Here is a 26,217-nt window from a genome sequence, read left to right on the forward strand (position 1 = left end):
CAAGCTTTCCCCTCATTTTACCAAATATGACAATGGGCTTTATGGCCAAACACTAGTGTAATCTGCTGGTAAAGATTCTCTGTCATCCAGGTCTAGTTTCATCAGACTGCAGAATGTCTCCAAAAGTTAAGGCCTTTGAGTTGCTTTTTGTTGTTTTTGGAGAAATGGCTTCTTCATTTCTGAGTGGCCTTTCAGCCCTCGTTGGTGTAGATCTAAAATTGTTTAAAAATGTTTTTTTCTTATTCCATTGCTTGCGCTCCTGTATTTCTGTCGTGATCTTCTGCTGAAATTTGATAACGAACAAGTGTATGTATTATTTTTGTTGCTTGTTTTTTTTTTTTTTTTACTTTAATGCTGTACTTGGCAGAAAATCTTACAGCCAACGCAGTAAGGAACAAGCCTCCTTCTTCGGTAAACGCATTTCATTATCTTACGTCTAAACAAACCATGCCTTTATGCCTCAGATCCATCTAACAGTCACATTTTGTATTTATGTTAACATGTACAGTGTGCCGTCCAGGATAAATTGGTTATGTATAAATCCATCACACTGGAAGCTATATGTCATAAAGACGCCAGTCTGTGTTTCCAGAACGTCGAGGAAAGCAGCAGAACGCCGAGCCCTCCGCGAGTGCCTTTTATGTCGTGTCGATCCGGGCTGTGATGATGCAAGAGAGGATGGGATGCATTAGAGTGGGATTTGCAAAGAGGAAAAGAGGGGAAGCAGCAGGAGGGAAAAAAAAGAGGTGAAGAAATGAGAGGTTTGGTGCAAAGAAAGGGATGAAGCAGTGAAGAAGAGGAAGGGAAATAGGGAAAGAAGGGGGAGGAAAGGAAAACGGAGAGGAGGGGAGGCTGTGCTCAGAAACAGCCCTGTGTGTTGCCATGGTGCAGGCTCAGTCAGAGCTGCACAGTAGCTTCGATGCTCAGCTCGCTAATTACCACAGACTGCAGTGCTGATACGCAGGCGACCAAAAGCTTTCTGGTTTTCTGCAGCCGTCTTTTGATCACCACATTCATGCAGCCGGATGATTCCAAAAAAAAAGAAATGCCTTTTCACAATAACAAAAAAGTGCAAGGGACGACATAAAAGCATCATGTTGCATATAAAACAATCAGCATGTGCTGTCGGTATATGAATTATTCCACATTGACACCATTGCTCAGTGGTGCCAGCCATGGCACTTGTATAAATAAGGAAGTCCTCTAGTGAAGAACGTTGCCGTGCAACAAGAGCCAGCACATCATGAGCAGCAGGCTTAAAAAAAAAAACCCACTGTGGCCCTTTGTGGATTGATATTCACCGTTAAAATGTCCAATTATGTAATCAGCCAAATCCAAAGTCCTGCATATGTTCGACGGAACATCTGAACAGGCGGCAGCGAGGGATGGGAAAAGAGAAACAGCTCGTATGACAGAAGGAATGCAGAAACAATTTGTTCATGTGGAGTTTAGAAAAATAATTAACAAAAGCTATATCTGTTAGGATTGGGCACGTAAATCTCTTTACTGTCATCACAAATCTGCATGAGGAGATATAACTGCAAATTATTGCCTTGGTATTTGTTTGAATACTGTAAATATGTAAAAATGGGTTGTGTCCATGAGCGTAAAATCATGGAGCTCATTAAGACGAGACAAACATAATAATCATAACCTTTTTTCGCTTTTCAAACAGAGTGAAGGGGTCACAAAACTTTGTAACCAGAGTTGAATAAATTTTTCCCCGTTTGACCTGCACATATAAGATTTATGGCTTGTCTCATTTGGTTTAAAAAAGAATCAAAAACTGTGTTTAACAAATGTATCAGGGTGGCATATATCAGTTTAGGTTTTACCAAATGTTTGAGCAAGAAGTGATCAAGTATTACCCAGATTCCTTAAAAAAAAAAAATTAAATAGCTTTCAGTTCAGTGCTGATAGGAAGCTGCAAAATGGATGCTGGCTTTAATTAGATTTGCCAAAGTTGACTGACCTGAGTTACACTTTTGATCATGAAATGGTGAAACATGAGCAATTAAATTTTATTTGCATAGCGCCAATTCATGAAACAAGTCATCTCAAGGCACTTTCCAAAGTGAAATTCAATCAGATTATACAGATTGGTTAAAAAAATGTAACAAATATTGCCAAGAAGTCTTGACAAGCAGCATTTACTCCTCCTGAAGAATCGTAGAGCCACAGGGACAGTCGTCTACGTTGTCCATGGCTTTGCATCAATTTTCAATACATAATGATACTAAATGTATTGTTTAGTCAACTTTTACACCCAATCTTTCAAATTTCAAGTCAGAATCCATTTTGTTGCCTCCAATGTGGTTATTTTATGTAAAAATTATATTTTTCAGAGCTTAAATTCCATATTGAAAAGAGAACAAAGCTTGAAATGAGCAGAAAATTGGTAGCTCACACTCGTTTTTAAATAGAATAGAATTAAATGTGTGTTTTTTCTAAATGTTCCATTATGCCCTTCAGCTACGTGCCTGAATATTTACATTTCACTCCACCTTTTATCTTGATATCAACACAACCAGAAACTGAGAACGTTTTGTGTATCTCGCTGCGTTCGTTTTGAATAGGGATGCTGGTCACAGTCCATTACTTTTCGTCTCTGTCCAACTCAACAGTTGGACAGTTTGTTGTGTCTTGACAGCCAGCTGGTATACAGCGTTTAATCACATAAAACGGCGTTAGAAGTCTGAGAGTATTAACGGACGAAGGGTTTTCAGATCAGTGTGTCATCTCTGCAGTTCAGTAAGACGACTGCTCTGATCTTAGCTTAGCTGCATTCTTTAGGGGCCTCTGAGTCTTTGCCCTCCACAACAGGGCTGAATCATTTGGCAGCTGTTAAAGTGCTACAATCATTAAAAAAAAAATGCCCTGTTTTTTTTTTTTTTTTTTCCTTCTGTTGTTTGGCACTAAATACATAAGCATACGGATAAATGTGCTCATGTATTCTTAACTATCAGAGGGAAACTAGAAGCATGGCTCTTGTTTTGTTGCAGCGCCTGTTGTCCTACTTACTGTAATTTTTCAACACCTACACTTACTGTGAGCCAAAACTCACAAGTAAGGGTAGTGAATGGAGAGATGCGAATGTGTGGGTGTTCCTTAGCGGAGCTGATCGAGCATGAAACCTCAACCAAGACAGTTCGATCTCTGCTGCCCAACGTAGAGATATGTGGAGCCCTCAGAAGGCCAAGGGGTTAAAGTTTGCTGTATTTTTACTTTAATGTCGTTAAAGTGGACCTTCAAGCACTCTATTTTTTTTTTTTATCTGCATTGTAGTGTTTTATCACCGCCTCTGGCTTTAGATTTGTGAACAAGCCGAGTCAGAACAGCTGGTTATCTCGGCTTAAATAATGCAAAGTCACATTTAAGCAAACAGACAGTGTGACTTGGTGAGGAGGTCGTGTAAACAGGCCTCAAAAGTTTAAGATCACCATTGAGGATATTGTCACAGAACTGCTGTTTTAGTATTTAAAAGGAAGAAAAAAAATGCCTAAAATTGGGATGGTGAGGAGTTTATTCTGTGGCACTCTGGAAAGGAATGAGGAAAATAGTGGTAAAAGATATAATGGAGTATTTTCTGGAATAAGAACAACATTATGTGTATTTAATAGACTAATTTTAGGTTGTTTCACCATCGTCTATAAAGGATGCCTGTAAAATCCCAACATGGTGCTTATTTCGATTATTTAGAAGCTGTTTAAGCACCGTACATACTACTGTCTGAGTGCAATGAAGAACTTCAGCATAGCTGTTTATTTTGACTTTTTTTGGGTCTTTATTTCAGAAAAACACTTAATGTGGGTGTAGTCATGACTCAAAATGAGATTCTCATGGGATGAAAACCTTAAACAAAAATAACTGCATCATGGTATTTATAGCATGTAATTTCTTTTTTGCCAACCAGGCTGTTGATTGCCAACTTCAGGTTTAAAACATTGTTACTGTATAAAGAACGAGGGGCCGCTCTCCTGGAAATATCTGAGTTTGTTTTTTTGTAAGTAGAAGAAAAATCAAGTCGTGCTCTTTTAATCCTGGTCCCTCTGGTCTGTTCACTGGCGTTTCGTTAAAAGGAATTTAAACCGTCGGGAAGATACCGTGAAAATATTTTGCCTTTTTAAAACTAAAAACTTGTTACTACTTCAGACTGAAAAATGACCTATTCCTACATGGCTGTAGATGTAAAGAGATGAAGCAGTTTTTTTAAACCCCCCAGGTTCTGGTGTGTATTTATGTGCATCATGTACGACGCGTCACAGTTTTGCAGTTGGAATGAATGGTGTAAAAATTTTCATGTTGATACATCTTGTTTCTTTTTCCCCCCATAATTTAGGTTTGCTCAACAGCCTTGAGCTGAAGGTTCAAATACAGACGCTATGCATGCCCCTAAGGTGTTAGATAATTCTGAACTAAATAAATTTAGAAAATAAAGCATTGTCTCCTGTTATGTCAGCCTTTGCAGCCACTTGAGTTGAGTGAATCCTCAGCATCATTGCAGACAGAGCATCTGTATAGCAAATCTTCAGAGTTTGCTACATTATCGTGGGGTCAATGCAGCAGCATTTGCGTAGAGCTCTCATAACGTCTGTAGCAGACCCATAGACAGTAAGGTGCTTTATTCACTTAAAGAGGCAGGACATAAAAGCCACAATGCAAAAGTCTGAGAGGGTCTAAAATTTGCATGGATGCTGAACCAGAGGTTCTTGTGTTTTCTGACATGGCAGCACCTTCCTTCATTCTTAATGATTTCTTTAATATATTGGTGTTATGTGTTTTTTTTTTTTTTTTTTTTTTTTTTTTTTTTTTTTTTATAAAAGGGATTTGTGAGAGAACTGCAACAGATGAGATGTCCTTTTACCAGTTAAAGGAGTTTTAAAGCTCATTTGGAGCTACAATTTAAACCATCTTCATCTGCAATGTGTAGCTGCATCTTTCCATCCCTACACACATCAACAGTATGAATCTACACTCCATGAGAAAGTATTTGCCCTATTATATAGTCCCTTTTTGTTACACTTAAATGTTTCAGGTCATTAAACAATCTATATTTTAAGGCAAAGATGTTGACAATTTCCCTTATTAAGGGGAGTAGCTATCCAAACCAACCTGGAGCTATGTAAAAAAGTAATTTGTTAAATCATGAATTAACTGTGCTTACTACATTTAATTGTCAGACCTTTAGAGTTAAGAAATCACTTCGATAAAACCTCTCTGACAATATTAAGTAGACTAAAAGATCCCAAAAAGCATGACACCCATGCTCGATATAAAGAAATTCAAGAGCAAACGAGAAACAAAGTTATTCATGTCTAATAGTCAAGAAAGTTTTACAAACCCCTTTCTAAGACTTCGAGGTTGCAGGAAACTCCAGTGTGAGTGATTGTCCATTAAATGAATAGTGGTAAACCTTCCCACGGGTTGCCAACTTAACTAAAATAACCCAAGAGCACATAAAAAAAATTATTCTCTATGCTAAAAACAAGTCTTGAAGAAGAATCTCTGTTTGCCACCTTAAGGTCAATCACACTTTATGCAGCAGAACAATGACCCAGAGCAAATCCCTCTTTGAATGGCTCAGAAAATAAAGATTTTTGGGATAATCTAGTCAAGGTCTGGACCTAATTTTAGTTGATATGCTGTAGCACGACCTTAAACGTGCTATCCATGCTTGAAAACCCTCCAATGTGGCCGAGTTAAAGAAATTTTGCCAATGAAAGTGAGCTAATACTCTTTCCCAACAATAAAAAAAAAAGGCATTTATTGCAAATGCTTGAACCAGTTGTGTTGGGAATGAAATTATTCTTTGAAACCAAATTTTTTTTGTACCTGAAGTTATCGTTGTTTGATATCAGTTTGATGATCTGAAACAAAAAGCAAAGACTTTATATTTTACTTTATCAGGTCCCTGAAGGGCAATTAGTAGCAACCATCACACAATTACACAAACACTACAGGCAATAGACAAGACAGAAGGATAAGAAGTGACTTATAAGAGTTAAGAGATCAATCGAAAGCACACATATACACACAGATATAAGACTGGAGCTAAGACTTGACGTAAAGATTAACGATAAAAGCTGAAGTTGAAGTTAAAATTAAAGTTAAAGAGCAGCAATTAGATCAGAACCTGAGAATCTACAGCTTGTTTAAAAAACTAGTGACTCTAGTGACAAATGAGTTTTTCAAAACCAGAACAAATCTGCACAAAAAAAAACACAGAAAAACAAAACAAATCTGGGGGGAAATACTTTCTCACGGCGCTGTACATACACATACCAAGAAAGTGATGCATTATTTGCGCATAAGTGTGACAGATCCGTTGCGGACACATCAGAATGGCTGCAATCTGTTTTCTCCGAAACATCGAAGACAACATAGAGGAGCGGTGGTACTGCAGCTTTTTCAGCTGAGACGCAAAGGATTTTAACCATCTGAGAGCGTAGGGCCGACATGCTGCAGTGACCTCTGCTGTAGAGGAAGAAGTGGGGGTGGAAATATGCGAAGCATACTGATGGCACACATGACAGGGTTCCCTGCAGATTGGAGCTTCACCTCAGAAACAACATGACTCGAGCCTGTTGAGCCTCCTGGTATTGGCTGCGTGACCACAGCGCTGAATGCTGATGGAATTACGATAAGGCAGCAGGTTATTTTAGTATTATATAATGTGTAGAAGTCTGTATTTTATATGGGACTGGTTGGTTTATACAGATAAATGTTAAAACCTTAAAGTCTGCCGTTGCCATGAGGCGGAGCAGCGGTAACTCTGTCACCCTCTTGTTAGCAGCGTTTGAAAAGAATGACTCAGTCAGAAGAATAGCACTGAGCCACCACTTGTTATGCTGATTTGTATACATGTGAAGTACGTTATAGCAAAAAAAAAAGAAAAAAAAATCACACTTAACAGTGAGATGAACAGTTTTTAGACTGAAATGGCAAGACTGACAGAATTTTGAAAAGGGCAGTTTCTCGAGCTCATATTTGCTTTCAGCTTCTCATCTTTGTCATCTGTTTTGTGTAAATGTGAATTGAATTCAGGTCTTGAGAGACTTTGAAGAGAAAATGAAACCCAACAGCAGGGTATGCTAGTTTTTTGGCTCTCACCCAGTGACATATAATCTAAAGTAAGAAAGCCCATCTGTCCAAAACATGTATTTTAACCCAAAAGTATCAACTGTTCTTATTACAAGGCCAGTAAACACATGTAGAGACAAACATGTTAACAGTACATCTGGTAAAGATGCGTGGCAGCCTCTTGAAATATATAAATTTTACTGCATCTACCATTAGTTTAACTACATTATTTTCATTGGAGTAAAAGTAAAAGAAAAAAACTTTTTAAGAAAATCCACAGTTCTAAAATTATTGGCAACCCTGCTATAAATACTTTGTGCCACCCATCTTTGTTTTTCAGTAAAGACAGCATAAAGTCCTCTCTTATAGCATTTCATAAAGTTAAAGCGTACACAGATAGGGATGTTTGACCTTCACTGTTAATTTGACCACATGTTTCAGATCGTTAGACTGTTTAAAGGCTAAATGACGACCCATTTACGGATTTTCTCACAAAACTTTTTGGCTTTGAATGTGAAACTGAGCCACAGCACCTTAGCTCCTCCATGGTATTTACTAGTGGGCATGACGTGCTTTTCAGCATTGTCTTTTTCACATGGTAGATGGTTCCAGTTAAAGCCCATCTAGCAATTGGCAAACTCCACGTTAAATTTTGTGACGGTATGATGGAAACATATTTCTCTTGGCATATCCCCCAAAACAACCAGTTAGCACGTAGATAGTGTCTCATGGTTGTTATGGAGACTTGGAGACCCACAGACGCCTCTCTTTGCTGCAGTTCTCTGTGGATATTTTCCTTTTGTCTCCCTGCTCACGGTGTTTGTTGGTGAGATATATATGGATCTTCGTCAAGCCTCTGTGTCACATCGGATTTATACCCAAGGATTATACAAAGTTTAGTAATTAGAAGTTCCTTGAAACTCTGCTCAACGTAAAAAGGCGTAAAACGTGTAAATAACAGCTTCAATTACATTCATTTTGAAGGAGTTGCTTGCATACCTTCAATTATTCCCACAGTGGTTTTGTTAGAAAACAATTATGCTTTTTCTTTTAGGTCAAGCTGAATAATTAACAAAAAATTACCGTAGTTTTTATCTTTTAATGTGAGGCTATGCTTCTGAAATAAAAGGTCACTTTATTTAATTGCATTTTTGCACATCTTTACCAGCAGTACCAATAAATATTTATGCATCTGTATCACTTGAAAATGAAAAATGTAAAGCTTTAACAGCAGGGTTCCTCATCTTGCATTCTTATTAACATAAAACCTTGTAAGACAGTTTAGAAGGGTAAACAATGTATTCTCTATATTGATTTCATTCAGATTAAGTTATAATTTAGATATTTTGGAGAAACCTTTTTGCAATAAAATCGACAGTTCAAGAAGTGCACAAATAATTTCATAAACGCATATGAGCCATGACTTGAGTAAAAAAAACAATTTAACTGAAAAATGACAAACACCTTCTGTATTTAAAAGATGAGATTATCATTAGCAGTCTGTGTTGCATTTCTGTACAAACTAATTACCTTTTTCAAAATGCTACACGTTCTGCTCATTTGTAGGGAAGACTGTCATATTATGCTCGTATGCTATACTCTGTTGGCAAAGTACATATTCTTTTTTTAGTTTGTTGAAAATCCAGAAATAGTAAGAATTGTTGCACACTAAGAACTAGGGCTGTACAGTACATTGTGAATATGTCATCCTTGCACACAGTTCAATTCAATTCAATTCAATTCAATTTTATTTATATAGCGCCAAATCATGAAACATGTCATCTCAAGGCACTTTACAAAGTCAAGTTCAATCATATTATACAGATTGGGTCAGATTATACAGATTGGTCAAAAATTTCCTATATAAGGAAACCAGTTGATTGCATCAAAGTCCCGACAAGCAGCATTCACTCCTGGGGAACCGTAGAGCCACAGGAAGAGTCATCTGCATTGTACATGGCTTTGCTGCAATCCCTCATACTGAGCAAGCATGAAGCGACAGTGGGAAGAAAAACCACCCATTAACGGGAAAAAAAACCTCCGGCAGAACCGGGCTCAGTATGAACGGTCATCTGCCTCGACCGACTGGGGTTACAGAAGACAGAACAGAGACACAACAAGAGACACAAAAAAGCACAGAAGCACATATTGATCTAGTAATCTGTTCTACATTAGATGGTAGTAGCAGGTGAGCCGTCTTCTCTGGATGATGTCACAGTTAACAGAACGCCAGACCAGGTGTACCTACTATGAAGAGAAAAGAGAGAGAACAGAAAGTTAAAGCAGAAATGACAACACATAATGCATAATTGAAGAACAGTAGAACTCAATATAGTGAGAAAATTAGATCCTGATATACTCCAGTAACCTAAGCCTATAGCAGTAAAACTATAAAGGTAGCTGAGAGTAACATGAGTCACTAGTTATAATTTTTGTCAAAAAGAAAAGTTTTAAGCCTAGTCTTAAAAGTAGACAGGGTGTCTGCCTCACGGACCATAACTGGGAGTTGGTTCCACAGGAGAGGAGCCTGATAGCTAAAGGATCTGCCTCCCATTCTACTTTTAGAGACTCTAGGAACCACCAGCAGACCTGCAGTCTGAGAGCGAAGTGCTCTGTTAGGAACATACGGGGTAATCAGAGCTCTGATATATGATGGAGCTTGATTATTAAGGGCTTTATACGTTAGAAGGAGAATTTTAAATTCTATTCTTGATTTAACAGTTGCCACAGATTATAGTGATCAGGATGCTAAAGGTCACAAAGAGTGCTGGAAGCACACAAGACAAAGACAGCAGTGAGGAAAATGTACCTATAGTGAGAAATATAGACCCATAGTACCATAAATGCATGCATTTCTAATATTGTGCAACCATATTCAATAAAATTTTATTTATGCAGTGCAAATTTACAAAACATGTCATCTCAAAGCGCATTACAAAGTCAAATTTAATCAAATTATCCAGATTAGTCAAAAAAAGTTTCCTCTCTAAGGAAACCCAGCTGGTTGCATCAAGTCTTGACAAGCAACATTCACTCCTCCTGAAAGAGCGTAGAGCCACAGTGGATAGTTGTCTGCATTGTTAATGACTTTGCAGCAATCCCACATACTGAGCATGCATGAAGCGACAGTGGAGAGGAAAACTCCGCTTTAACGGGAAGGAAAAACCTCCAGCAGAACCAGAACCAGGCTCAGTGTGAACTCTCATCTGCCTCGACCCACTGGGGGTTAGAGAAGACAGAGCAGAGACACAGAAAGCACAGAAACTACGGTTCATTCATGTTCTGTCAGAAGCGGGTAACTTGTAGCCACTAGAGTCGCTAGACCTGTAACTTCCAGGTTTAGTGCCTATTAAGGCCACCAATAACACTGCACAGTCGCAAAATTAAACAGTCCTCCTCCGTGTTTTGGAATCTGATAGCAGACCACTTTGGACCAGTAGATTGAGAAGTCACATTCACCGCTCCAGATTAAATCCTGCATCAGAGAACCAAAAATATGTCTGATCATAGAGCGCCACTCAAGATCACATGACCCACTCAGCAACGTATCTGACCCTCTCAAGTTACATCGGGGTGTTTTGGAGAAGGACAGCCCACATGGGGCATCGATACGCGCCAAGTCCTGTATATTGACCTGAAAAATCAAGTAATATATCTCAAATTGAGCTAATACTTGGGTCAAAAATTAGCTATAGCAATTCACTTCTGCGCGTCGTAGTAAACAAAGTTTAAATTGCTTCATACATCTCTCTGGTTTCTATTAATGCTAAAAAAAAAAACTTTTGAGTATATTTCCATGGTAAAAGCTTCCAACCCGAAGAGTGTTGCCTACAAGACCTGGCAGCATTTGCATATGGTGCGTTCACTGATCAGAAAAAGATTGAATTTTTGAGTTTTTGACCAGCAGTTTTTGATGATCTCTCGATGCATTTCTACTTCTCCTTTCAAAATTTGTGAAATAAAGGGGTTTATTTTCAGATTTTAGTATGCAAGCATGATAGGAATCCAATTGTACAGTAGACCCACTGTAATGACAACCCTTTATTTTACTTATTTATTTAGCCTTTATTTAACCAGGAAAAAAGTGTCATTCAGATTTTAAAAAAAATTCTCTTTTACAAAGAGCAGCAGGGTTACATGTAAGTTACAACATTCATCCACACATACAATACAATACAATACACTATTACAAACCAGTGAAAGTACAAAATGTCAGGAGCAACAGATTCTACAATATAATTAAAAATAATCAGGTAAAACAACTACATGTTAATGTGACATCATCTCTGTCATTTAAACGTCTTTTAAAAGATCACAAGGAGACCAGCTTCCTCAGTTTTAAGTCGTTTTGTAGAAGTTTCCATGCAGAAGGAGCAGCAAACTGAAAACCCTTCTTTCCCAGCTCAGATCAGACCTTAAATTATAGGCCTCCTCTTAAATTCATACTGTAAAATAGCACCAAATTTTTACGTTAGGCAAGAGGATCAGTTAGCCTAAACAAGTGTTTTTTTTGTTGTTTTTTTTTTTATTATAGGTTTTACTCAATCCTCTGTCGTATATCAAACTACCTACTATGCACACATTAAGCCCTTTAAGTCTAAGACAGTCGCACAGAAAAATGTAGTCAGGATCAGACCTGATTTGTTGTCGGTACACTTGTCAACGGCCTTCTCGAGCAGCGCTTTTCTGAATATTCGTTACGCTAAGTACTTTTCCCTGTGTGGCTGCACTTGTGAAGGTCAAACTAGCCGGCTCCCATTTGGAGCTGCTCAGCATGACGGAGAGGTAAGCCAGAGCATGCTTTTGTGATATTACATAAAGATGAAGAGGGAGTGCTGCTGACAGCTGTGACGGGCTATTAATTAGAGCTTCATGGATGTACGTGTTGGGAGGAGGCGGAGGGGGCTTAGTTAAAATGCTCAATCATAGCCATCAAATCTGAAAACTTTAAGCTTTAATGCTGCTGTTTTACGGGTGAACTAATTAATTTTCTAATTCAGATAAATGCTGGTGTTGTAGCCAGAGAAAAGTAACATTTGACCTTTAACGCTGTTGAATTTTCTTTATTACATCTCGTTATGCCGCCTTTGACGGTGACATTGAGATTGTGTGCGTACGACATCTCTTGCCGTCATGTGTTTGCCGCTCTCAAATCCGTCCATCTGTCACGCCTCTGCTCACCTCACTACTTGCCTTTCCTCTTCCCTCCGGCGCGGGGTGGGGGGGGGTTGGCTTCGCCGTGAATGAGATGTTGGGTGCATGGTAATTTAGTAGTTATTGATTGGACTGCAGCGTGGCCTATGATAAGCCAATGAGATCGGGAAGATCAGAGCAGCAGCACTGACTGCGTCTCTCATCCCACATTCTGCTGGAAAACATAAATCCAGAACTGTTAGAGTAATTTTATTTTTTAGATACACGTGCCTCACTGCGTTGTCTGCTGTTTGCGCTCACTTCCATCCAAAAAAAAAAAAAAATATCTCTTTATACGCTGCCTATCATATGATTGTCAGGGCATATCATCTGAGTTCAGTTTTCTGTCGTATTTTACAGCAAAGTCACTCTTGGAGTCCTCTATAAGAACGGAGCTGAAATATTTCCCTAAGAAGGAAAGAGTTAGTGTCCTGTCAGCACGCCATTGGTGTGCACATCCTGAACTCTTGTCTTTGCTCCCCTCTGGCTGGAACAAAGTTAAGGGTTTGAAAACAGAAATAATGCTGACACCTGAAGAAGATAGTGAGGGGTTAGCTTTAATAAATTGTTTTTCTTTCCAACTGGGCAAATCATTTGGTTAAGCGATACAAAAAAGAATTGTCAGTTATTATTGCACAAGTACAGCTCTTGTCTTGCAACAGCATTCAAACCCTTTTTTCACCTTTTTATATGTTACAACAATAAACTTCTACATATTTTATTTGCATATTATGTAATAGACCCAAAATATGATGTACATATTTGTAAGATGTGAGTATTCACCACCTTTATTCATATAGCTCTAAATCAACTTATGTGCTGTCAGTTATCTTCAGAAGTACTAAATAGTCAGAGAGTCCACCTCTGTGTGATTTAACCTCTATATAAATACATTTTTGCTGTGTGCAGAGCAGCCATGTTGGGGACACAGCAAACACGTTGAAGAAGGTGTTGAACTCAGAAGAGAAAGAAACTGAACTGTTTTACCTACATGCAAAATGATGTGTACACTGATGCAAATCAGTGTAGATCACCCTGAAAAGATTCTCCTCTAAAGCATGGTGGTGGCAGTATCATGCTGTGGGAGTGCTTTTTTTTTTTTCAGTAGGGACTCTGGTGAGGAGAAGACGGATGGGGATACATACCGGGCAATCCTAGAAGAAAGCCTGTTTTTGGCTGCAAGTAACTAGAGATTGGGAGGAGGGTTAAATTACAGCAGGGCAATGACCTTAAACATACAGCCAGAGCTACATTGGAACAAGTTAGATCAAAGCATGCTCATGGGTTAGAATGGCCAAATCAAAGTTCAGACCTTAATCCAGTTGAGAATCTGTATCAAGACATTGCTGTTCAATTTTTTTCAATCCAAACTAGCTGCTTTTTAGCTCTTATACAAAGAACAATGGGCAAAAACTTCAGTCTTTAGATGTCCAAAGCTGGTAAAGAAAGAAGTGTTAACTCAGGAGGAGTGACTAAATATGTGTATCACACTTTAAACAAATTTAAACGTTTTCAAAAAGCGAGATCGATGCATCTTTTTCTATCCACCTAAAAATAATTATACACAACTTTCTCTTGGTCTATCACATAAATTCACAATAAATGTGCAAAACGTTGTGGAGTGACAACCTTTGGAAAAGTACAAGTGGTAGAAGTTATTCTATCTTTAAATTACCTGATTAAAATATTTAACATTTTATATACTGGGGAGTTGGATGTTTATGTTCATTTTTGCACTTAGCTTCACCAACAGGTATCTTGAATGCAGCATAAAACCAGGATGGCTAAAATTTAATCTTTTAAACAGTGCCATCTACAGTGTTAATCAGTTTAAGGCAGACTCAGGCAAATTTTTTCCTGTTTCTTGATGCAAATAGTGTTTAATAAATTCACCTTTTAAACCATGTCGGCAGAGACTAGTCAAGACTAAAATTCTAGATGTGTTGAATAGAATCAAACCAGTTTACATCACCGCATTACCAGATTTTACGTAACAACCTTTATCAGTTATCTTATAGAGAGACGGACACGTTCAAGATTTGCTGCGACTTGAGAAATGCATGTGTGCATCTGATCTTTATGGGCAGCACTGAAGACAGCGAGCGACATCCTCTCTATGCCTCATGCCTGAGCCGCATTAACTGCAGTGAGGCAGCAGCGAGGAGCTGTAGAGATGAAGGAAGGGGCGGCGGCTACGCAGGCTTTCCAGCCAATGGCGCGGAAGCACCGGTTGCTATGGGAACGCATTGATTATTTAACAGTTTTGGATGAAGCCTCTGCCCTGCGCTCGCCAAGGTTTACAGGGAGTCTTTGTCGCTTTACTGTCCCGAGGGTCTGCAGCCGAGTGAGTGCGCTGGATGATGCAACGGCAGCAGGACATGATATACATGCATAGAGATGCCGAAAGACAGGAGACAGTCTGAGCTAATGAGATGAGAGATTGATAAATAGAGAAGTGTGTTGGACAGATGGGTAAATGGACCTAAGGAGAAGGAGAAAGAAAGCGTTTTTCGTCACTCCTGTTGCTCAGCAGGGACTTGTAATAATCTCACGCTGGGGAAGCAGTCTGGACTTACTGTCATTGTCTGTACATGAGGTCTCTGCGTCTGGTATGCTCTCTCTTGCTTCAGCTGCTTTTCAGCCCAGGGTGTTTACACAATGCTGTGCCAAAGATTCTATAATCCTGCAAGTGAAGGAAAAGCAACTGAAAAGGAGTATCTTTCATTATCTTTGTTTCTCCATCATAAATCGTTGGCGCTAAATCTTTTGGGACATCTTTACAGTTAAACATGCGATTGCTATCAGGTGAAGAAATAGGCAAAGCACGTTTATTGTATGGAACATTTCAGCAACAAGACAATTAAAAGTGCTCTACGTGATGAACACATGAGTACCTTACAGTGGCAGAATGAAGGAAAGAAAAGGAAAGTTGGACTACAGGCTGAATTTAAAGTTTCAATTAATAGTTTGGATTGGAACAGTCAAAGGAAACTTTGACTTGATTTAATTTAAATACATCCTTTATCATCGTTGCAACATACATTCCAGTGAGATTTATCGTCTGCATTTAACGTATGTATCCCTTAAGGAACAGTGAGTTGCCACGGAGCGATCTGGGACTAAGCGTCTTATTAAGGGACCCATAGTGAAAGTCAGTGGGGTTCGAACCAGATTATTGCAGCCTTCTCACTGCTCTAACCACTATGCCACCTCTCCTCTAACTAAAGGTTTCTGCCTTTTTTGCAGTTTTTTGAGTGTGTGTTCCAGAGTAATGGATCATAAAAACTGAATGATGCTTCTCCATGTTTGGTTCTGATTCTAAGGATGTGGACTTGAACCAGAAGACCTGAGCGGTCTGGAAGGTTGATACAATGACAACAAACCTTTAATGCCTTTGCTGCTAAGGCACTAAGTGATGTATAAACTAACAGAAGTATTTTAAAGTCTATATTCTGAGATACAGGGAGCCAGTGTAAGGACTTCAGACCTGGGTGATGTGCTCTACTTTCTTAGTTTTAGTGAGGAAACGGGCAGCAGCGTTCTGAATCAGCTGCAGCTGTCGGACTTTTTAGGCAAGCCTGAGGAGACACCATTGCTGTAATCAATTCAACTAGAGATCAATGCATAGATGAGTTTTTCAAGATCCTGCTGGGACATTAGTGCTTTGATCCTGGAAACGTTTTTCAGGTGATAAAAGGCCGACTTTGTAATTGTCTTTATCTGCCTCTAGCTTCATCACTACACTCAGATTTTGGACCTAATAAGCAGGGTCTAGCTATAATAACAGAAGCTGAGTGCTCCTCAGTCCAAAAACAATTAATTCAGTTTTCTTTTTTATTCAAAGAATAAAAAGAAAGAACCTTATGGCAAATCCATGCATTCATTTGTGCTATGCATCTAATCCATACTTGAATGGGTCTATAGTCACCTGGTGACATTTTAATGAAGAGCTGTGTGTCATCTGCGTAGTTATGGTAACTTATATTTTTGTGCGTAATAATCTGAGCTAGTGGGAGAGTGTAGATATTAAATATTAAGGATGCCAAGAGGGAACCTTGGGGAACCCCCGCATATGATTTTTGTTAACTCTGTTGTAAAGTTACCTGTTGACACATAGAAGTTCCTGTCCTGCAAATAAGACTAAAACCAGTCAAGTATTGTACCAGAAAGTTCGACCCAGTTCTCCAGTCGCTCCAGTATTATACTATGGTCACCTGTGTTGAATGTCCAATAATACCACCACTGTAGTTCTGCCACAGACTGAATTTATGCAGATGTCATTGAACACCTTGAAAAGGGCCGTCTTAGTACTGTGGTGGGTACGGGAATCTGACTGGAAGGCTTCAAAGCGGGTGGTCAATGTTAAAGTTTTTAACTGTTGAAAAACAGCTTTTTCAATAACCGTACTGTAATGTAAGATTTGGAATGGGTCTTTGAAAAAATGCTAAGCTAGAGACACTTGCAGGATCAATTGTGATTGGACGAGCTGTCTCCCACTGTGATTGGATCAAAGCCGGCTGTAAATTCCTTTCATCCGCCATCTGCTATGGTTGCATTATTAAGAAAAACATCTGTCTTTTAAGTTAAAGAGGTCACGCTACTTGACCATGTTCTGCAAGATGGTATTTGTTCTTACAAAGAGAAAAACATGAAGGAATTCCACTGTTGACAGTGTTTTTGATTTATGCATGATAGTTGTAGTGTATGAATGAATCAACCAGTCCAAGGCACAGATTTAGATCAAGTGACAAGGGAAATGTATAACAGTTATACATTTACAGTTATATGTCTGTGGTAATATATGTACTTCTAATTATATACAATGCATACAACAGACATGTAACCTTATTTTCTCACTATCTTGAAAGGCAGAATTAGGCTAAATTATGTCCTGTGTCACATCATAAAGGATTACTAAAATTGTTTATTTGCTGAACGCCTATATAATGTAAGAGATTGAATATTCGACTTCTTTTGTCAAGTTAGGACTATACATATTGATTACTACCCCTTTATACAATTTGAGGTGGTCCAAATGATGATATGATGGGTTCGTGTTAGTTTTGTTTGCAACTTCTGTATTAAATGGAGGAGCTCCTGTGGATTTATTTAAGGCAACCCTTTGGACTTGGTCTAATGAAACTAAAATTGACTTTCAACCATAAGTCTTTGACACGTTTGAAGGAAAAAGGGAGGAAACCGGAGAACACAATAACAACTGTTAGGCACCAGAGTGACAGCATAATTTTTTAAATTTTTACAGCCGGAGGGACTGGTGCACTTTATAAAATAAATGACATAATGAAAAAAGAGAATCATGTGGAAATATCGGAGCAACATTTCAAGACATTAGACGGGAAGTCAAACCTTGGACAAAAATGTATGTTTTAAATAGACAACCACATTAAGCATATGACTACATTAATTACAAAGTGGCCTAAGGACTCAGTATTTTGGAGTGGCCTGATCTCTCCTCCATAGAAATGTGACCAGAGAAGGTGAAAAGGTGCATGCTAACAAGTCGGCCTACAGCGCTAAGTTTCAGCAAACTGTTATGAGAAGCTTGTGGAAAGATAGCCAAAACAATTAACCAAAGTATAAAGGCAATTTTACTAAATACCAATTAGATTTATGAAAATGTGTAACATTGAAGAAAATAATGAAAAACTAGTCAGAAGTTTTTGCTTATAGGAAAAACAATCTGTAATCCCAATTGAATTAAAAAGGAAAGACTTGGTTAATTTAATATCAGACAGTGAGTGATTTTTTTTCTTTTCTTTTCACGAAGCGCGTTTATAAATATCTGTCTATAATGGTATTTATTTTTATTTGGAGATAAAAAAAAAATTTCTCTAAATTTTTTAGCAATTTTTAGCACTTTTTTTTTAATAAAATGTAATTTTTAAATTGTGTGCTTTCATATGTTTTTTAACTATTGATGGAAAATAGTCAAACAGTGTAACAGGCAGTAATTTCAATGGCCACTAAAATTCAAGGTTATACTACAGTATATGAAACAAAACAAGGATTCAAGCAGAGTCCTTGTTTGGTTTCATCCAAATTTGCAAATTAAATTAGAAACCAGTTTTTACCAAATGCATGTTGCCGCTGTTTCGCAGAAGCTGGTAATCTGGAACAAGCATATGCTGCACAGACCTGGGATGAAGATGGTTTCATACAGTCATGAAAAGCTTATTTATGTAATAGTATGTAGGAGGGTAACCAACATTTAGATGGTGGTAAACAAATGGATTTAATGATTAGATTATCAGCAGGAGTTTTTGCACTTTGCTGGTCTGAAGCATACAGCTGTCTGTAATCACAATAAACCTCAAGAAACAAATGTTGCGGCCCATCAATCTCAGAAGGGTTTTAGGGCCATATCCAAACAATTTGAACTTCATCTCATGCTACACCGACCTTAATTAGAATATGTAATGTCAAAGTTCTTGAATTAGAAATTAATATAAGGCTGCTACACTATGGGTTGTTCAAATATTCTTTGAAAAATCTAGATGAGAACTTTTCCTTTTCCCTAAACTGCATCCAAATGACCTAGTCTCCTCCAAGACCTATTACCTGTGTCTACAGTCAACATTTCTAAGCAGGTATTCGGTGTTGATTGCTGCTTTCTTCAATTAAAACTAGAGTTATACCAATTTTTAGAGTACTTTCGAGAATTAGATGGACCACCCAAGCTTTAGAGTACATTTAAGGTGTAGAGCTACTTCACTGATTTTGTGTCATACTAAGGGCTACCAGTACTGACCATTAAACTTGAGTCAGAGTTCACCTTAATATTATGTAAAATAAACATTTTTCATGCTTCGTTATATATATTGTCATTTTTAAACCTATATAAATGTAAGTCTGAATAAACAGCAAGAGTAACGGAGATTAAAATAATGTTTTTGATGCAGCTCACTGGTGGATTGTGCGTCTTTTTAGAACAGGCTTATGGGTGCCACATGTGGTCCTTGGTGCCCACGGGCCCCATGATGGTGACCCCTGGTGTAGACTGATTGTTTGCTAGTATATTCATGTGCATTCCCATTTACACTTCCAATATGCAGTTTCAAAGTAAAAAGATGGCAACAACAGCAGTGTTTTGAAATGTCCCAAGCTTACATCTATTTACGTTGGCATGTATTCAATTCAATTCAATTTTGTAAATATAGCGCCAATTCATGAAACATGTCATCTCAAGGCACTTTACAAAGTCAAATTCAATCATATTATACAGATTGGGTCAGATTATACAGATTGGTCAAAAATGTCCTATATAAGGAAACCAGTTGATTGCATCAAAGTCCCGACAAGCAGCCTTCACTCCTGGAGAAGCGTAGAGTCGTCTGCATTGTACATGGCTTTGCAGCAATCCCTCATACTGAGCTGTGCACCAATTCACTGAGGCAAATACAGTGTTTTATCTTAGCCACTTTTAACTAATAAAATGACAATTTAATGTTGAACTTGTAAATATGTCATTTTGGTATCGAGAGGTAAGCGTTTAAAAAAGCTGGGAATGATGCTGTTAATATAAGGGCATCTAAAAAAAAGTTTAATATCATTAAAAAGTAAGTTTACTTTAGTATTTCAGTTAACGCTGAGAAATATCATACATTTCTAAGCATTTAAACATTTAATTATGGCTTACAACTAATTAAATCCCAAAATTTAGTCTCTCACAAAATGACATCCATAGTACCACTAAAAAAAAGATTTTTAAAGGGGCATGCAAATCCACGTTTTTAACCCTTATATACATTTTATTGTGTACTTGGAGTCTCTAGGATTGCAGAAAATTTGAACATAGTCTCTTTAGTTGCTGCTTGGATATCTTTATGTTCTGATTGGGTCATATTTTTCAAGCAGTTCAGTTTTCTCTGTTTTTTATTACATATTTTTAACAATTACATCACAGTATTTGCTGCAGAATTCCTAAAGAAGGTCGTGAAATTCTGGCTCACCAATTTCATGAATCCACCATTTTTATTCCTCTGAGCAATTTTGTAGTCCAAGCTGAAGGATGCTGAAGCTAAAAGTGGATGAGTGAAAATGTTCGGTTGTTTATTGCACCGTCCCCCAGCATGCGTCAAAAAAGGCAGAATGCGGTGGAGTGGTAAACAACAACGAGGAATTTAGACCAAAGCGTTGCAGTTCCACTTTGTATAGACCACAACTGAATGATTTCAATGTGAAAAGGAAAAACAGGAAAGCATGATATGTCCCCTTTTAATACAAAAAAAGTGAGAATGTTGAAAAGTCCATGTGTGGTTTTGTATGTGCGCTCAGTACTGCATGACTTCTGATTCCAGCCTTACTTCACATCTTGTTAATTTCTCCCAGACTCATGAATGGGTTTTTCTTCACAGTCCTCTCAATGCTATGTGAATCTCTTGTCCTCCTCCTTCTACCACACTTTCCCCTTCCGTTTAACTTTGAAATAATATGCTGTAATAAAGCTTTCTGTACCCAGAATGTATATTCATTTCAAAGTTGTTGGAAAGTAAAGTTGAGGTTTTTAGTAGCTCCAAGACAAGATCATCCAAGTTAACCTTTGAAATATAAATTATTGATTTGAATTATTGAAATTAATTAGCTTCTCAATGTGAAAAAAAAAAAAACATTTGCTGAGATGCACTGCAGTGTTACTTAACAGAGACTCCACTCTTATGCTGTGAGTAAAGTACAGGTTGATAGTTCAGGCATTGACCCACATCTGTAATCTTTCCCAACTGCACTTTTCATGTTGCTTGCCCCACATTCACTTGCAACACACGCTTTACATTTCCATCCCGTCCTTATTTAACATAAGTCTAAAAAAACAACTGATGCTTCACCAACAGATCTTGGTTGAAAAATCAAGATGATTTCAGTCTGATTTGGTTTTCATTTTGTCCTCCTCTGAGGAACAGTGAAGCGCAGCCTCTCTAATAAACTGGCCAGATGTTATGATCCTCAGACGGCCATCTTTATGCTCTTTATGGGATTAGCAGAGACATTAGGGGAAAGGGGGATTGAGAGGTTTTCCAGTCTGATTGAAGACACATGAACACGTTGCTTGACGATTAAACAAACCCATGTTGTGATTACTCCTGCGGAGATTATGTTGCATTATTCCCCTCTGTTTGCTTGTTACATGGGAATCAGGTAGCGGGATTAAGCAGCAAACCCAGGTTGTTATAATGCTGCTGCCTGCATGGAGGTGCGGTGATCCCACGGGGCTTCACTGCTCCGTTATGATTGCTGGGATAAGCACTGCAGCCATCATCCTGCAATAGTGTGTTTTGTCACATGTTGTCTCGGTAATGGACTCAGTAGCTTACTCTGTCAGTCATCCAGGGACAACAGTGGTCAGTGTGTTTTCTGTGTAGCCCCGAGGCATTGTTTTTATCTCTTGTTTTGCAGTATCAACTTGTTTTTTATTGTTCTGATTTAAAATACCAGCTGCCGTGCGCTGTGCTGCTACAGCTGTTTTCAAGATTAAAATTACTTTGGGATTTTGGGGGGCATCCGATAGGGGTCGTTCTATCGAAATATGCGAGCACAACATCAGACGTGACCATCTGTTAGTCCATATGTAAATTACAGCGAAGGCCCGGTTGTGCTGACTTGGGGAGGGTAGCATCCGCAGCTGTCTGGAGTCATTGCACATCACCGCTGAGTGGAGCAGGTCAGACCTACAACCCCACATTTGCATGGAGAGCTACTTTCAAGAGGAGGAGGCTGCACACTTGGAGTAGTGAAAGATTGGCAAAATCGTAACGCAAACCTTTATTCAGAGGGTGAAATTCCTTTTAATAGTGCACAAATACTTTGTGGAGGAACATAAATGTAAAATCTAGGTCCACTGAGAAGCTGGATCATTTTATTATTTCATAAACATGCCAACTTAAAATTATTCTCGTTACAAGGTTTCTGCAAGATTCAGTGAGTTACATTTGCATTTTATGTAAGACATACCTAAGTCATTTTTCTGAATTAGTGTAAGTAAACCTAATATCTGATCCAATTATAATACTAAAAGTTAAATAGCTTAATAAGCTCCCCAAACCAGCTCTAAAAAATGTCATTTTGTCACGAGCAGCAATGGTTTTTGATCCGTGCTACATGGTTCACTTCCCAGGGCGCCATAGCCAGGAGGGACGGCTCATGCTCTCACCAAATAAAATCTATTTCAACTTAAATAGATTTTCTACTTGTTTTTCATACGTCCAATGAATGAGAAGTGGGCGTCTGCCAGTATTGAGTGTAATATATGCACTCTAAGACAATATAGCCGAATGCCACAGGTGGCTAATGACAGTGGATAAATATTCATTAAGGTCTCAGTGGCTATAACTAACGTTATAAAACATTACTGTTACATTTTGATAAATGGTCTTCGTCTGGAGAGTGTGAGTTTATTTTCAAGGGTGTCTGGGGAGAGGTTGAGTTAGAGAGCAAATAAAAATCAAATAAAACATTTTGTCTTTTACTTCAATATCTGTGAGTTTCCGAGTTATATTTTTTATTTGGGTACTTCTTTATACCAGCTTCAGGTTCTTATATGACAGATGTGATTAAATATGAGACCTACTTTACGTTCCCTAAAAACATACTTTCATTTTTATTTCAACTAACTAAATTTCATGTCACATTGTTTCCTTTGATTATTGCCGGCATTTGTTCCTTAATGAGGTTGTCGCATTGAAGGAGGGTTGTAAACGCAGACATCTAAACACGACTGAGCGAGAGGGAAATTGCACTTTTTCAACACAAAATGGCATCAAATAGAAAGTAGTCACTTTAATTCTAAGTAACAGGACTCAAGAAATTGCTTGAACCCAAGCAATATGTGCAGCGCTCTCCACCATTACCGCCCAGAAGAGATCCATAAAATGCTTTAAAATATTTAGAGACCTCTGCCACTTTTATTGGTGCCCGTACTTTATAGCTGTTTTCCTCACTAGATCTTCTAAAGTCTGAAAATAAGTGGGTTCTGGTTATTTCCTTGGCAGTTTCGATCACTTTGTACCCGACTTCAATCTTCTATTTTCTTCATATTATTTAATGAAACAAAATGTGGTTATGCAACTTCAGTAAAAAAAACTAAAATCTGCCTGCAGAAGGTCACTCAGAGGTTGTTTGGTTTGATCAGGGGTTATGGTTGGTCATATTAGACTAGACCTGCCCAAACATGGATCTGAACCGCAATCTGCTGACGTAGGGTTTAATATAAAACCTGCAGAAAGGTTGTGTACATGGGATATGAGCCTTTTCTGATTATCACCATAATTCATCAAAATACCAAATAGATTAACCTGCTACACAATGGTTTAAAGTCAGGGTTAGGTTAGGTTTATGTCTACACAATGAAAGGAGGAAGGGGGCAAAATGTAGTAAATAAACCTCGAGCCAATAAACGCACATCTGGCTTTCTTAAATGGCATGTTCTATTGTCTTTCTCATTTTGAAGAGTGGCAAAGAGAGATAGTCCTCGAGTCATGAATTATTTTTACTTCACTGAGTCCAGAAGTAGATTACCCATCCTGTAAAATATATTATAGACACTCTGAGCAACTAAAAAACAATTAAAATTGCTTCCGTTGCATGTTTTTGTTGGGAGAATGGGGTTGACAAAAAGTGAAGGTTTTTGATTAAAACAATTATTTCATAATAAGGGATTTTTTTTTCTCCAGTGAGTAAATTTTGTCAAATTAAAGGAAACATTTCCTCTCAGCATTTTTGCCGTCATTTCACTGCTAGAAGGGCTTTAGCGGGGTTACCTGTAATTTTAGGCACTGACAGTGTTACTGTAGAAGAACGATTAAGGTGGAGAAACCTTGAGAAAAGACGGGTATATAGCTTGTGTTGGACCTCTGTACGCTCGTCATCCCCAGCCAATGTTCTCAGCATCCCATTAACCGCGGTATCCTAATCAATTAAGGAGAATTTGAACCAGTATGAGGGCTTTAGCTAAAGAAGGCCCATCGGGCTGTTCTTAAACCATCCAGGCTCCAGCTTGACACTTCTGGTTCTCTGCTTCTGCCCCTTCTGTGGTCATCCAGCAGCCCCCAAAGTGGGAACACAAACACCAGGTGGCACAATGCAGCCAAGCTGACAGCTTAATTGTTTTTTGAAAGCTTAGATTCTGCACTTTATTTTAGCTATAAATTGTATTTTTTTTTTTGTTTGTTTGATTCTTGAAACCATAAACTTATGTGATTTTATTTGTTGTGACTTAAAATGAGGACAACATTCTGATTGATAGTCATGCTTCATCCAAAATAATCTTTTTGACTAAACTGGAAGGAGTTTTGATGGGCAGTCTAGAAATTAGAAGAAGAAAAATTCACATCAGCAAATTATGCATGAAATTAGAAATTCATAGTATTTCACAAAGGTTACCAGCAGGAGTATGACTAACAATGAGGATTCTTGATTAATCTGATATTTAGTGAGTTTGAACAAAAACAACTGAGAACAAGGTTCATCACAGTGTGACACACTGATGACCTTAAAAAGATCCAGTCGAGACAATTAAATGCTTATCAACCTCCGGAGTGAAAAATATTTACTCTTTCAATCCTGGAACCTACAAATATATTCAGCGCAAAAGCCGGATTTGGTTGAAACCAGAGATTTACATACACTATGACGCTAAACAAATACCTTTATTCTCAAACGTCCCACATTTTAGTTCACTAAGAATCCCCAACATTACTTTTATTTGTTAAAAGCCGGAAAGATAACTTTTTTTTTTTTTAGACATTAGTTTAATTCAAATTCAAAAGTTTACATACTCTACTAGTATTTTGCCTTTAAAATGTTTGTGAACCCCTAGATGGTGATGTCATGGCTTTATATAGGTTAAATTACAACATCTGAGTTAAATGCAGGCGAACGTTTGAATGTACTTTAGGGGGAACACCTCAAACAAACAACATCCTTGTGTGACATAAAACGAAATTAGACAATATATAACGAAAACCCAAAGATTGTAAATTGACCAGATCAATCATTGTTACACTTGGAGATAAAAGGAAGAAGTTTGGAAGCCGACGGACAACTGTGAGGTACGGGGGTGGGAACATCATGTTGTGGAGGTGTTTTACTGCAGGAGGAACAATGCAAAAAAATACATGGCATCACAGCAAAAGAGAAATATGTGGAAATATTGAGTAAACGTCTCAAGACATCAAGACAGGACGCTAAAGCTTGGCCACAAATGAGTCTACCAAATAGACACGGACTCTATATTAATAAAGACAACAAAGTCCCTAAGCATAAGAAAATATATAAACATTTTTGAATTTGAAGACAGTAATGAAAACAAATCTCAAAAACACAACGTCTCGCTCGATATTTCCGACATTTAATAGAAATAATTACTAAATGTTTAGGAAAGCATTTGTCTTATTTTTATGTCAGACAGTGAGGAACAAAATGCTATTTGTCTTGTTATACAGTGTGTGTAAATATTCTATTCAATTCAATTCAATTTTATTTATATAGCGCCAAATCATGAAACATGTCATCTCAAGGCACTTTACAAAGTCAAGTTCAATCATATTATACAGATTGGGTCAGATTATACAGATTGGTCAAAAATATCTGGATTCATCTGCATTATTACTGGTCAGAACAGTCCGGCACCCAATCATAAATTTCCTTTATATGCAGCTAAAGTTAAAAAAAAAAAAGATTCTCACCCTAACCAGCACCACCACAACTATTACATCTAAAACCTCATTCAGTGACAAACCTCAAAGTTTATGTGCATCATCAGTAGGTACAAGCTTCACTAGCTGGAGAACTTTGTTTATTACTACATATTAATAAATCTTATTTGGCCCAGATACGGTTACTGTAGTATGAGTACAAGCTTTTTCTGTATCACATTACAAGAGAGCATCATTAAACACACACTGCAGTCAAAAAGGTGCGCTTGCATGGCGT

The 26,217-nt window shown here is 38.0% G+C and overlaps 1 protein-coding gene across 5 annotated transcripts in view; it reads left to right on the forward strand.

Annotated features, from left to right (window-relative positions):
• dlg3 (discs, large homolog 3 (Drosophila)) overlaps nucleotides 1-26,217 on the forward strand; it is a 163,183-nt gene that overhangs the window by 69,675 nt on the left and 67,291 nt on the right. The gene's annotated exons all lie outside the window — the stretch shown is intronic.

Source organism: Fundulus heteroclitus, chromosome 23 (genome assembly GCF_011125445.2).
Source record: "Fundulus heteroclitus isolate FHET01 chromosome 23, MU-UCD_Fhet_4.1, whole genome shotgun sequence".
Taxonomy (NCBI): domain Eukaryota; kingdom Metazoa; phylum Chordata; class Actinopteri; order Cyprinodontiformes; family Fundulidae; genus Fundulus; species Fundulus heteroclitus.